This window comes from Neolamprologus multifasciatus, chromosome 23 (genome assembly GCF_963576455.1).
Source record: "Neolamprologus multifasciatus chromosome 23, fNeoMul1.2, whole genome shotgun sequence".
NCBI lineage: Eukaryota > Metazoa > Chordata > Actinopteri > Cichliformes > Cichlidae > Neolamprologus > Neolamprologus multifasciatus.
The window spans coordinates 5779571-5795061 of NC_140460.1; the positions used below are offsets into that span (position 1 = coordinate 5779571).

The 15491-nt window shown below is 39.5% G+C and overlaps 1 protein-coding gene across 2 annotated transcripts in view; it reads right to left on the reverse strand.

Annotated features, from left to right (window-relative positions):
- gatad2ab (GATA zinc finger domain containing 2Ab) overlaps positions 1 to 14000 on the reverse strand; it is a 29694-nt gene extending 15694 nt beyond the window's left edge. The window contains exon 1 of one of the 2 annotated variants that reach the window (XM_085149973.1): positions 13820 to 14000. The gene's annotated coding sequence lies outside the window, so the exon portion shown is untranslated. The other variant, XM_085149974.1, reaches the window with a different exon arrangement.
- Between the last annotated feature and the right edge of the window lie 1491 nt (positions 14001 to 15491).

Here is a 15491-nt window from a genome sequence, read left to right on the forward strand (position 1 = left end):
TTTGCATACGTCTGCACTCTCCTCTGGTACGCAGCAAGGACAGATGTGCCCTGCCGTACCACCACAGGACACAAAGGCCATTTATCTGCCAGAGATGACAGCTTGCGTGTGGGTGTATACGTACCACACACGCTGCTTCAGAAATCACAGTTTAAGCAGTAAGGATGTGAAAATGGTAGTTGCACCTTGCTCGCACTTTAACAGTGGTGGTGAACCGTGTAACATAGAAAATGACTATATTCCTTTGGGACAGTGCAGTCACATCTCAACATCACTAAGATGGATGTGTCTCCTTGTTTCCCCAACTAGAGACACATGGCTACCTTTGTCCCAGAAGACATGGACAGCATCATGAATCGAATAGTTAATGTAATGATGCACTGCTGCTAAGCAACACGGGGGACAAAAACAACGTTTCTACATGCACATGTGATGTGTTGTGTATACACTTGAGACTAACTGGTAGTAATTTATATTCACTGTTGTATCAAACCCAATCATGCTTAGTCTTAAGCAACACACTTCACCTGCACTATCCACAACCATTTCTATAGCATATGACTCAGAGGAGCATCAAGCAAATACCAGGTGTTACTGAGCAGGTAGGATCTGAGCTGCATCACCTCTTCACTACCACCGAGGCCTGGGAAAAGTCCATCTATACCAGTGACAGTCAAAAGGGCTGAAAGGCAGAAAATAAACACTCTAATAAATCAAATTAGGATTGTATAAGATGCATCCAAGAGCTTCACTTATAACACAATATGACAGACTATCTGAAGATTCGGATTATGCTGGATATTAGTGTGTGGAATGAGCAATTGCAATTAACTGCCCCCAAAAAAAAATGTTGCTCCATGTATCACTTACGTAAAATCAACTGAAACTAACAATATAGTCCTACAAACAGGTCTGACTTGCCAGTCAGCAAAACCATTGGGAGATGGCTGAAGGAAACCAGTACCACAAGTCCCATTACCTGGGACTGCATAACCAAGACTATCAGTTATTATTATTAGTAATGATAATAATAATAATAATGAATTGCATTTATATAGCGCTTTTCGGGACCCCTCAAAGCGCTTTATAATACCACTATTCATTCACTCTCACATTCACACACAGTTCTGCATCCATGTCCAAAATCATTGATCAAAATGTTGCAAGTATGCCGACCACTGTTACTATATATATTTTGTCATTCCCACTTTTAGCAGAAATTATTTTGCATATTTAGCAAAGCATTTTTAGAAACAAATTATTATGATTTTATTAAATCATATTCAGAATCTAAGAAGGGGCTCTCACTCTCGGACATACCTGGACTTGTTTCATTCTTGTGCATTCTATTACTGATATTGTCATATGACACCTATATATGACGCAAAACTTTAAACCAGTATTATCTGCCAAAACGCTATTGCAAAGTCTTCGTCTGAGCTCCGATTACAGAAATTTTAAATGGTAACCAATTATGCTCTTAGGTTAGTAAAATATTTGCTGCCAAAGAAGAACACATTCACCCAACAAGATTAAAAACAGTGCACTTTGTTAAGAGTGCACTATCCACATGTCTTAGCACAGACCATGAATAAAGGATGTACAACACCCATTTATTTGTAGCCTACAAGTTTTGATATTCAGACATTCACCATGGTTGGTTGCCAGTTAGACCTAACTGCCAACTACAAAGTAACACATATGTGGACATGGCTAGACCACAGGGGTCCATTTCATATTTCAAACATTAAGATCTAAAAAAAACAAAACAACCCCCCCCCAAAAAAAAACAAACAAACGAACAAAAAAACCAACAACACAATTTTACAAAATTACAGGCTAAATACAATGGACAATTACTTAACTACTCATTTAATATGGATATTGACCCAGCACTTTACAATTAATGCATTCATGCTGGTGTAAACAACATCATGAGGATTCATCTCTTTTATATTAAAGGGCACTACCAACAACAAAAACCGAAATGACAAGAAAATGAGGAAGAGGTTAGATGAGCACCAGCTAGTGATTAGTTATCTGTGTCTGTTTTTCTCATGAGACTGTAGAGGATGAGTGGATGCATCTCTCTCATTTCCCCCAGAATAATAAGGCCTGAGGGCAAAGCAGATTTTGGACTGAAATAAAAACAATGCAAGTGAGTGAGACCGGATATCTGATTCTCAAACAATTTGAATTATAAAACAAATTAAAATCTTTGTGCCAAGGCGTTTGCTTCTCAAATGCCACCAAAAGGGCTTGTGTAAATCAATACATTTAATACATGCACAATTCTGCACAAGTGCTGTGTAAGCTAACAATAAACCTGCTATCTGGGCATGTAGCGCGGGGGGATAAAACACAGTTGCGTAAAAGCAATGGAAATCTTGTGACCTGGACTGACACATCACGTTTTATTCTCAGTCGGAGCTTCTATTGTGCCCAGCAGTTCACAGGGACAGATCAATGGCAAAGACTCATGCCCTCAGGTAGCATGCTAGCCTCTCATCTCCAGCACTGTAATGATCTCTCCCACTGGGAATGGACTCAGCCAAGCAACACATTAACAGCCATTTAAAAAAAAAAAAAAAAAAAAAAACTGGGGCTTTTCAATTGTGTCCTTAGGGTTCAGTACAAGGGGAAACAACAATTATACTCTCCAATAAAAGCAATACGACTATAGATTATTACTGTGCAATAAAAGCCAATCAGTAACTGTTTCATATGTAGCTAATGGGCCCTGGCCTTTGTAATATTAAACTTAAACTGCCAGTTACCATACTGTGAGATATGACCAAGTGATGATCTTAAATTAAAGCAATTACTTACTAAATGCCATCATAAAAACTTTATTTTAAAAAAAAAAAAAAATTAACAAAGAAGTAAACATATTTTCAAAAATGGCACCTCCCTTTTCCTTCAGGATCTATATAATCTTTGGAATAATAATAATAGTAATAATAACAACAAAAGATGAGGCTACCTATGCTAATCTGTGTACCAGGCTAGGAGTGGGGGCAGGGACCCAGCTGAGGTGGTGCCATGGTTGGGGGAGGGAGAAGGGTGCAGACCGCGTGTGGTTAGCTGAGCCATAATCTCACTGTACCCAAGTGAAAAATACTCTTCCTTGTCTTCTCTCTCTCTCACACACGTACACTCTTCGTCCTTCCCTCTACCCTTCCCTTTCTCACTCACACACACTCTCCTCAGTTCTTCTGTTATAGGCTCGCCAGCCCGTAAGTGTGTGTATGCCCCTACTGGTTGTGTCCTGAACGCCAAGGGTTAAGCCCCTGCCATTTTAACGCCACTGACAGATCAGACCATTAGGGTGTTACCTAACAAAATGGAAGCCTTTAACCCTGAATCTGCCAGACTGCTTCTGAGTGAGTGTGTGTGTGTATGCGCAAGTGAGAACCAGAGCCACACAGAGCCCTGTGTGTCTCCACCTGGATTCTCCCTCAGCAACATGACGACAAGGACAACAACGGTAAGTCCAGGTAAAGGAAAACAGACTTCTGTACATGATCTCTCTCACACACAGACACAGAATGGGCTGTTTGTATGAGGAGGACACACTTTTTCATGTATTCTCATCAAGACCGCTAAGAAAGAAGAAGTGCACATATTCTCACTGCCCACATCTCATCTGGATTTTGATAAGAAAACACAGACAATGTGCAATTAAATAAAAATAAATAAAGAGCAATCATTTCACACAATTAACAGAAAATGATATGCAGAGCCTCAAGCAACAACAACATCAAAATCATGAAAGTCTAAGGAACACTAACATCTCAGTTAATGCTTAAGCAGTCTTCTCAAACTCCTAATCACAAAATTACTGGATACATTTTCAACCATTAATGTTTACTTTCTATAATAAAAAGGAATCACTAAATGTTTTCAAAACTCCTAGACAGGGATAATCTCCAATTTCAGCCAAATTGCTTCCAAATGGTTACTCCATAATCCTGTAAAACCAGAAGCACATACCCACATACAGAAGGAGGGCCAGGACACACGCAGACTGCTATCAGATTACATTTCTCAGAAATGAATGGTAGCAGGAAGTGCCCAGAGTACAGGAGGGGAAAGAGCTTAAAGGGTGCTCAAAAAAATAAATAAATAAAAAGTACAGTGTCCCAAACTCTACAACCTGAGTGCAACATCTGTGCACAATGTTGAAGAACACAACCAGGTAAATTACATTTGGGTTTTTGAGTAGCTATACTTCTGAGTTAGAAAAGCAAATCATCAGGTTTCATAAGATCTTGATTAGGTGGGGTTCAAACAACAGGAAACCACAGGAAATAAAACATTTTGAAGTATAGCTGAGAAATCAAAATGTCGGTAGGTACATTCAGGCTGCACTTCAGACATGAAAGAAAACCCATCTGAAGCAAAGATCTGCACAGGCATAGCGCACGGCAGTTACAGATTTGGTTATGTGAATGACTAGAACAGCATCGAAAAAGAAAAACTGAAGTCTTACACAAAACACAATCACCACACTAACCTTCTCATTCGTATGTCATGCATGGAGGAAAACTATTGTTAATTAGTCTTTGGAATGAAAGAGTAATTAATGGAAATGAAAACGCTATATGAATGGGTATGATAGCTGATGTGCCAGAACTTGTTAGCCCTGTTGATTGAATGATATAAATAAAAGGAGAAGTTCAAAAACAAGAATATGGCACCCATATCCGGTCTCTTTTTCCTGTTATTCCAGAGTAACTTGTTTAGTAGACAGGAATCTAAAACTAAACCAGTACAACAAGGATTTTCTACCTTTGGAAGAACAACCATCATCCTAGGGCTGTGCGATATGACCAAAATCTCATATCCCGATATAAGACATCTATCGTCCCGATAACGATATAAATCACAAAAATTTAACATTTTCTGTAAATTCTGTGAATCTCGGGCAGCTCGACGTTTCCAGCTTGGCGTCATGTACCTGGAGTCAAGTGTTTTAACCGATGCATGAAACGATACATTTTTAGACATAAGTTGTAACAGCCGCCGTTTTCTTTCTAAGTATTTATTACACAGCGTGCTGCAGGGAAAAGCCTGTTCTAACGTTTGAGTCTAAGGTTTATTTTTTAGCGCCTGACAGGCCTTTTTTTGCTTCTCATCCGTAAATACTCTGCATACTCTTTCACGTGATTCAGTTTATTTTGAAAAGTCTCAACAGGATCTTGAGCTTATTTGTGAAAGCTTTATGTAGAAAATAAACAAGCGGACACGCGATGGTTTTACCATCGTTGTTGCTAGCGACAACGCATAAAAACAGGCGCTTGTCCGTCTGTAGTGTGGTTTCTCTTATTAGATATAAGAGAAAGACCATCAAAACCATGAAAAAATATTGCCGTAAACAGTTTATTTTACGACATCATGAAACAAACGATAGCGTAAAATGAAATGATAGACGTTTTTATATCGTCATCCGATATATATCGTTATATCAAACAGCCCTACATCATCCAGCATCTAATTGATGGTGAAGTTTTAACTGAAGAAGAAAAAAGGATATAAACCACATTCACACATGAACTCCCAATTTCGTTAGAAGAATCACTCCATGACACTGAAGTCTCAAAGTAGCACACAACAACAGATTGTCCACTTTACACTTGTTCTCAATACTGGAAATAGATCAGGGTGGTGCAAGGGCAAAGGGTGACCACTTGCTAGTTGTGAATTCAACCAGCCCATTTCCTGGATTATTCTCACATCACCATGAATTGGTGTAGTTGGACTTTAAACTGTCTTTAATTTGCCATCTCGTACAATGTCCAGTCCGGCTGCATAAGACACTTGTGTTCACCTATGCACTTCTATGGTAATCAGGAAATGTTCAGAATTACAGAACAGTGTGAAAACAGCTCTCAAGACATTCAGTCAGTTTAAGTATGTGTAGCTCTGTAATGGTCAATGGTCACTAACTAGTTGTCATTCTGCAAATTATGTTTTTTTCCCCCCCACCGATATCATTCGGTTAGCATGTGTCTTTGACCCTGCTTACAGTGTGTGTGCGTGTCTACACCTAGAGGTGGAAAAGGGATTCAAATTCAAAATCTTTCCCGAGTTGACCCTTTCAAAATGACAGCATCAACACACCCAGAATCCACAATAGGTGTGGCGTTAAGCATGTCTGTTCGACTTTTTAAACCACACCCAGTATCTCGTCACTCTTTAGTTGGCCCCACATACAGTGGGGCAAAAAAGTATTTAGTCAGCCACCGATTGTGCAAGTTCCCCCACTTAAAATGATGACAGAGGTCAGTAATTTGCACCAGAGGTACACTTCAACTGTGAGAGACAGAATGTGAAAAAAAAAATCCATGAATTCACATGGTAGGATTTGTAAAGAATTTATTCGTAAATCAGGGTGGAAAATAAGTATTTGGTCACCTCAAACAAGGAAAATCCCTGGCTCTCACAGACCTGTAACGTCTTCTGTAAGAAGCTTTTCTGTCCCCCACTCGTTACCTGTATGAATGGCACCTGTTTGACCTCATCATCTGTATAAAAGACACCTGTCCACAGCCTCAACCAGTCAGACTCCAAACTCCGCCATGGCCAAGACCAAAGAGCTTTCGAAGGACACCAGGAAAAGAATTGTAGACCTGCACCAGACTGGGAAGAGTGAATCTACAATAGGCAAGCAGCTTGGTGTGAAAAAATCAACTGTGGGAGCAATCATCAGAAAATGGAAGACATACAAGACCACTGATAATCTCCCTCGATCTGGGGCTCCACGCAAGATCTCATCCCGTGGGGTCAAAATGATCATGAGAACGGTGAGCAAAGATCCCAGAACCACACGGGGGGACCTGGTGAATGACCTGCAGAGAGCTGGGACCAAAGTAACAAAGGTCACCATCAGTAACACACTACAACGGCAGGGAATCAAATCCCGCAGTGCCAGACGTGTTCCGCTGCTGAAGCCAGTGCATGTCCAGGCCCGTCTGAAGTTTGCCAGAGAGCACATGCATGATACAGCAGAGGATTGGGAGAATGTCATGTGGTCAGATGAAACCAAAGTAGAACTTTTTGGTATAAACTCAACTCGTCGTGTTTGGAGGAAGAAGAATACTGAGTTGCATCCCAAGAACACCATACCTACTGTGAAGCATGGGGGTGGAAACATCATGCTATGGGGCTGTTTTTCTGCCAAGGGGACAGGACGACTGATCCGTGTTAAGGACAGAATGAATGGGGCCAAGTATCGTGAGATTTTGAGCCAAAACCTCCTTCCATCAGTGAGAACTTTGAAGATGAAACGAGGCTGGGTCTTCCTACATGACAATGATCCAAAACACACCGCCCGGGCAACAAAGGAGTGGCTCCGTAAGAAGCATTTGAAAGTCCTGGAGTGGCCTAGCCAGTCTCCAGACCTCAACCCCATAGAAAATCTGTGGCGGGAGTTGAAAGTCCGTGTTGCTCGGCGACAGCCCCAAAACATCACTGCTCTTGAGAAGATCTGCATGGAGGAATGGGCCAAAATACCAGCTACTGTGTGTGCAAACCTGGTAAAGACCTATAGTAAACGTTTGACCTCTGTTATTGCCAACAAAGGTTATGTTACAAAGTATTGAGTTGTATTTTTGTTATTGACCAAATACTTATTTTCCACCCTGATTTACGAATAAATTCTTTACAAATCCTACCATGTGAATTCATGGATTTTTTTTTCACATTCTGTCTCTCACAGTTGAAGTGTACCTCTGGTGCAAATTACTGACCTCTGTCATCATTTTAAGTGGGGGAACTTGCACAATCGGTGGCTGACTAAATACTTTTTTGCCCCACTGTATTTGGTCAGATTCTTCTTTACTTGCGCTATGACAAGTCCGTTTACAGGTGGGAGGAATATCATTAAAGTACTAAATGACAGGAAGCGTGGGCGTTCACATGTAGCTGTGCAATATCATGTTGCAGTTAGGATATACTGCATACAGTTTGCATTTAAAACAGCTCACATAAGTGCAAGTAATATGGGTGAGTGCCCTTTTAAACTGAAGGTAAACCTATCATTATCCTTTATATAAACATTATATTTTTTTAACCTACATACAAATACTCATAACTAAAGTGTGCCATTTTAAGCCATACTCCACCAAAAGTGTTATCCCGAAGTATCAAACACCTGACTTCTGTGAAAGACCTCCATACTAAAATTTCACTCTGGTGCCACTCCTTTATGTGACACCCAAAAAAAAAAAAAAAAAAAAAAAAAAGTGCAACAAAGATGTTAAAGCATGTGATTAACAGTTTCAAATGGCTTTTGAATACACAGATACGACTTGCAGGGTACAAGGGTTAATCTCCTGTTTGACTGTGTTCAATTTTGACAATGTTTTCTCACTTTTAGATTAGTTGACTAAGTTGATTATTTTTCCCTTTCATTTATTGACCAGTAAGTATGTCCAAAGCAGTATACATAGTTGGAATAGACACTTTTTGGTTAAGATCTTCTTTTATGCATCTCTCATGTCTTGCCTGCCTTATTAGCTGTGTGAAGCACTTTCAGAGGTGCTAGGAGCAAAGTATGACTTGACAGTATGTTTAAGCATGTGGTTTTAAAAAAAAAAAAAAAGAAAGAAAGAAAAAAGCCTTCTGATGTTAGGTGGCAGCATTAGGTAGGGATCCAGGAATATTTCTCCCAAAACACATACCTATACTGGCCTTTGTGGACTGATATAGGATTATCTGCAAATAAGATGACATTTAACCGATGTTAGTGGCATATGTTTCTGTTGCATCACATCAATTTTATGCCGCCTGAATGTTCAAAGAGTGTGATAAGGATGTAAAAGAATGAAGTAGGAATGACACTGAGCTTCTGGGAAGATAACTTAATTTTTATGTAATGTGATGCGGGATAAGACAATGTGTGGACCATCACACAGTACTCTGACACAAACATTTGAGAACCACTTTTACAATCATTTACCTGGTGTTACACTGTAAATTCTATCTGGTTCTTCACCCTGTTCCCTTTACAATCCCTATCCACAGATGGGACTTTACAAACATGATCCATATCTACTAGAGAAACCTGACTCTGCAAATCATAAGTGGCCACGCTGTTCACACTTCCACAGCCAATGTTATTAACCTTTGTTTTGATTACTTTTATGCCAGGCAGAGAGTGCACTAATGAAATGACATGTACATAGAATTCAAAATTCAGCCATGTGGCAGGAAGGCAGCCAGAACAGTTTGTCCCCTCTTGGACTCATGCCTTGATGCAACATGTATCCAAATTGCAGGCTGGTCTGCTTGATGCAGAGTTCGAGAACTGTCACTTTAACCCTGCCCCCATAATAGAACCAGCTGTAAGAGCCAGTCTGAGAAGAAAAAAAAAAGTGTATTTCATAAACTGCCTTCCTTATAATGGAAGCGGTACCCGTTTTAGGCAACATAGTGTTCATGTGGGCAATCAAAGAGAAGTATTATTTCCATTAGCATTGTTGAAATGTTACTAGATACTCTAAGTAAAAATACCAAATGCATCTTAAAGTCTTGAGAATATGATTGGTTGCATTGCAAAAAATAAGTATTACCTAACCTTAAATTAACTTAGGATGTTTAGTTGTGGATGTGGCCAGTCAGACAGCATGCATGTGCTACATGTAGGCAGCATCCAGTGTCTGGGAAACCCCCCCAATTAAACGCATATTACTGTAAGTGTTGCATGAATTCAAAGTAAGGAAATGTGGTTGTAGCACACAGCAACACTGAAGAGGAGCAAAACTGGACGCTCTCACTCAATACCACATGGCCATGCAGTAGATAGTTATTTTTAGAGATGTTAAGTAGATATAGGAATGTACTGAAAGCCACAATACATATCAAAACCTATTATGGAAACTGAAATGTTACATTTTAGTTTCTCACTCATGTCAAGGTTCTTTCTTCATCATGTAGTATAAAGTGGAATTAAAAAGTCAAATGGGTTAGTTTCATTAAACAGTGCCAAACTTATCAGTCAACAAACTGTACTTTAAACTGTTTGAGTGATCTCATTGCAAGAACATATGCATGATGGAGTCCAACGGGGTAAACAAGAAATCGTTCAGTTCGAACAGTGCAGGATTCCTCTACAGAGGCCAAAGAATTCCCTAAGGCCTTTGGGTGGGAACCCCTGGCCTGTTCTCCAACATCTAGCACAACTACCAGAAAGACAATTTCTTAGAAGAGCTTAAAAATATTCAGATTTATGGAGAGAAAAAACACTTTAGAAAAACAATGCAAAATTAATCTTATTGTGACAAGCAAGCAAAGGATGCAAGACTGTCAAGAATTGAAAGCAAGATGGCAAAGGGAACTATTCCTACACCACAGGACGTCAATTTTCACTATTTGACATCTTTAACTCACTTGTGAGTAGGTTACCTCTGATGACATCACTGAGACAAAAAACAAATAAAACAACAACTCCTGATCTTTCATTTACACAATGCTTGACAGCAGATAGGCGACTGATTCTACCGAGACTTGATAGTTTCACCAGCACTTCCTGTTAGCCGTCTCAAAATGTCTGGCCTCAAACTAAACCTGACTGACAGCTGCGTTAAACTGTTACACTGGGTGATTGAGATACTATTAACAATCCTCTAAAGCTATTGACTAAGCCCATTTAAAAAACAAAAAAAGAATCTGCGTTCATCAAATCATATATTCTTTCATATAGAATGTTTTGTTTTGTGTTTTCATTTTAAAAAAAAAAAAAAAGCAGCTCTCATCTGAGACATTTCATGCCTTGAATTACCTCAGATGTAAGGCCACACCTTTGTCTTTCTCACTACGTAGAGATTTACGACATGCAAACTAGTACCTGCCTCTAACCTCAGCTGCACTCACGTTCTCTTGCAAGGTGAAGGGAGAGACAGCATTGGTCCACACTCTGGGTGTGTAGTTGAGCAGAAGAGCAAAAAACAATGCTTAATTTATAAAACAGGAAGCACATGAAGAGCATGCTAATCAGGCATGCCAGTAGAGGGAAAAAGTCACACAGCAGTTTTATTTAAAAAAAAGGGAAAAAAAAAAAAAAAAAGAAATCCACAAAAACAAGACTGCATCAGACAGTGAACAAGTGCTAGCCAATAAGAAACTAAATTAAAGGGCCATCAAAATCAAAGCATTTAGATTAAACTTCTTAACTGCATGCAGATGTACATGTTTCAGTCTTTAATTTCCTCACCTCTCATACCTTTTGAATGGGATGCTGTCATCTACTGCCAAATTAAAGTGTGGATCTGTTATTTTGCTTTTGTGGCATTCAAGAATTGAGAATAGTTATGCATTTATAGCACCAGTGAAATCAAATTGATCAAATCGCATTTATGTTCTCTCCTCCACTCTGCAATGCATCTTTGTGTAACAGTTAAACAGACACATGGAGCAGAATGAAAGGAAACATAGAAATGTTGAAACAGATAGCACAGCAGAAAAGCAAAATACAGTACAGCGCTAATAATGTTGTTTTGGTATCAATTTGGGCATCAAGAATCGTGTAATCCTACTGGTGTTGGTACCAACTAGTACATTTCTGGTATAGTGACATCTCTTGTTTTAAAGCGAAAATGTTCAGTTGTTTGTTTATCTGATCACTGGTATTATAAAAAATATATATAAATAAATAATCATCATTATATACAGTTAAAGACTTTTAATCTTAAACACCTCAGTCAGATATGGAAAGTGGGAAGAATTCAGACATACAACCCTGAAAAGATGTATTGCTTAAAGTCACTAGAACAAGGTTCAAGGATGAGGACTAAGAATATCTTTAATTTCTGTAACTTACTGTCTATTGTCATCATTAAAAAGGCTGCAATACCTTTTAATGTTTTGGTGATTACCATAAATTCACAATAGAATGTTAAGGATGGTCAAATAAAATCAAGACTCTTCATTTGGAACCATTAAAAAGATCATAACCACGGGCAAAAACTGTATTCTGATGCTTTGCTTTCATGCTAAACAACTCACAGATTCACAAGTGGGGAAAAAAACTGTTACAATAAGATTAAGTTCCAGACACCAGCAAACTCCAAGGCTAACTCTAACCACAATAAACTTAACAATGACAAAGACAAGCAAGGCACCCTGGAGCCTTGAAAATGGCAAAAGCAAAAATATATTTATGGTTGGTGGAAAATAGACATGTAACTTAAAATGGTTCAATCCCTGTGTGGCAGAATATGAGAGGATCTCGAGTCATGCCTGTCTAGTTACATCATGGGCCTTGGCCATCATAAAAGACCCCCCCCCCCCCCTCCCCACGCAAAAAAAAAAAAAAAATCACTAGCCAAGACTGCCAACTGTTTGCTTGCAGTAACAGTAGGCTACTTGCACAACAAAGGTGGGGATAAATGCCCACTGCTGTTCAGTTTAGGAGACACACCTCAAAGTCAGTGAAACAAAACTAACTTACCCACTGGAATAACATGACCCACAGTTCCCAGATTGCTGAGGATAAGGCCCCCCTTTAAGCATAAAGAAGTCTCCGACACGACCAGGCAGCGTGACTGCGAGGCTTGATAATTAAGAAGCGTCTCGCAATTATCCTCAAATGATTAAAATAGCAGGCACGCCTTTAAACGCCTGACTTTAACGGGAAATGAACGGTACAGCAGCTGGAGAGTGTGCCCTTAACCTGACTGTAAGACGTTTCATGTCATACATTAAGTGGTATGATTTTTATCTGACTTACACAAACATTCCTATTCCGGTTTAAAATAAGAAAAGTAGGCGTTTAAGTTTACCACGGTTTGGTGTGGGTGTTGATACCAAGCTGTCGTGGACACACCAACCCGACGGAGGCATTACCGTCCACCATTACGCCTCCATAAAAAGGGTTTTCACGGTTGAGCTAATCTGACAAAGTTCTTAGATCAATGGCTCATAAAGCCATACCCATGCCCATCTGCGTTTAAAAAGGCACCGCAGGTTTAACCTTATCCGGTGGCAATACTGGCTATAATGTTCATAAACTTCAGTGACTCAACTTTGCCCAAAAGAAAAGCTGCCCATTTTCAACTAACCCATCAAACAACAACAAGCTATCGCATGCTAACGTTAACTTGGCTTGCCAACAACAACCTGTCCATCTGTCCGGCTACTAAACCAGCGGCTAACTATCACGAGCTAACAGCCCATTGTGATTATCATCAGTTTCAGAGATTAGAGGAAATAAGCTCAACCCTGCAGCCCTTGCTCCTTTGAATATTGTGGCAAAAGTGCGATTTTTGTAGCACCGATGTCTGTGCAAATAGCGATACACGACAGACAATGAAACCGACCTCGTCTCAAGTGAGCAGCTAGTGTTACAAGGCTAGCTAAGGGAGCTAAGTTAGCCTGCTAACGCTATCTCCCCGGCCACTAGTCTGATGGCAGACAGTCGCTAAATTTATTCACAAACAATCGAGCGTTAATTACATACAGAAAATGACAGTTTTACCTCAGCGTTCTGCAGCTTCAACCTAGGTGAATAAACACACTCCCTTACATTATTTACTAATATCAGTGCATCCATGTACAAGTTTTGCTGGGAAGTTTGGTTAATATTTTTGTACTTTCGAAGCTGGTGCACTCAGTACGTAAGTGTGTGTGTATGTGTAGCTGAGCGACACACATACTATTACCTTGCACGTTAGCTGAGATCAAGCTACGCTAGCTAGCTTAACTTAGGTTAGCTGAGCTAACACCGAAAGAGAAACTTCCGTCGTCGTCATGTTTTAATTGAAAATTAAAAACCCTAAATTACGTTACATACTAATGAAATAACGCTGCGCGAACTTACAGAGTCTAGGAGGATCTTGGCTGAATTCCCCCCGTAATTTTAAGTTGTCTGTTGCGACTGTTTAGCTGGCTTCAGTGTAAAAATCCCGGGGATCCCCTCTCCTCTGTCCGCTGCCACTCCGGCTGCCAGATAATGTAATGAGCCACCACACAGGCGGCGTCATGCTGCGTTCATACACACCTCGGAAATGCTAAGAGCTCAGAGAGAAAGGAAATGATGCGTTTGAACACACTCCACTGACGTACAGCAAAAGAGGTGAAAGTAAAAGCAATTGCAACAGAATTATGGAATGAGAACTTTAAACAATTAGACCGACATTAAATCGGTGTATAGCAATAATTATAATAGGAAGGAAAAGAATTGCACTTTGATTCTTTGGCAATATTGCTTTTAGAAACATGCCATTAAGCATATTTGAAATGAGAAAAAGACTACCGGAGACTATCACAATCCACTTTCTGAGAACTGATTATATTATATCATGTTTATGTATTGTTAAAAAAAAGTTTGAGTCTATAGTTCCATGTAATGTTTCACTATTCCTGGAACGTTTCCTGAAGGTCATAATTTTCAGCAGCAAAACTCCCCAGAGGTCATCTGAAAGTCTAACAAAACAAAACCAAACAAAAGAAAACAAAACGTTCTTGGAAGTTTACTTCCGTTCAACAGTTAAAACCCTCGGGGGGAAGATTCGGAAAAGGCTTTCTATTCTTCAGAGAATAAATAAAAATGATCCAGTTAATATTTTCTAAAGCTTTCACACACAAAAAGAGACAGCATGTCCCTAACATATTCTTTAAAGGTTGAAAATAGTTTTACTTTCAGAGAAAATATTCTAAAAGTAATTTTATATTTCACAAAGATACCTTTAATAGTCAGCTTCTACAGTGGGATTCACATCAAAAACAGATTTTACCATCATTTTTATGGTGAGTCTGAACAGACATAAGTGTTTCACTATACAGGCTAGTTCCTGCTCTTTCAGACTGCTCATTTCTGAGGTTCTCTGGGTTGGCCAATTGCTGAAGTACAGTCCAGAGGCAGAAGCACATCATGTGACAAAGATTACCCAGGCTACTAATCTACTGCCATAAGCTTTGGAGCTGTTGTGTGAGTTTATAATGGTATCCCCTTTAACTGTAAGCATGCAGGCCTGTTTAAACTGACCTCATAATAATCCCATCTGACTGTCATTTCATCTGTGGGATAATAGTGACCACAATGTGTTTTTTTCCAAGTTTATCACTATTTCAGCTGCTCTACAGGCGCTGTTACATGCAGCAAAAGAGTCACAGAAGCAGCCACCTTGTCTTGTCACACTTTTCTGTATTAACTAATTAAACAGGTGCAGGAAGAGATGCAGGTACAAAGGTCCTTACAAGTTGGATAGCTACACAGTTAATCCCAGTTAAAGTTAAGCCTTTGTCATGCTTTGAATTTGTGCTTTGAAAATCCCAAAGGATAGATACATGAGTAAGATTATACTTAGCTATACACAGGCCTCATAACTTGTTAAAGACACTTCTGAGAGGTGCAAATGAACATTTTTCCAGTGAGATTGCAGGAGCCATATTCAGTCTTAGATAGAGATTAGATTAGATTAGATTAGATGAAACTTTATTAATCCCTCGGGTGGGTTCCTCCGGGAAATTCAGTTTCCAGTAGCAAAACA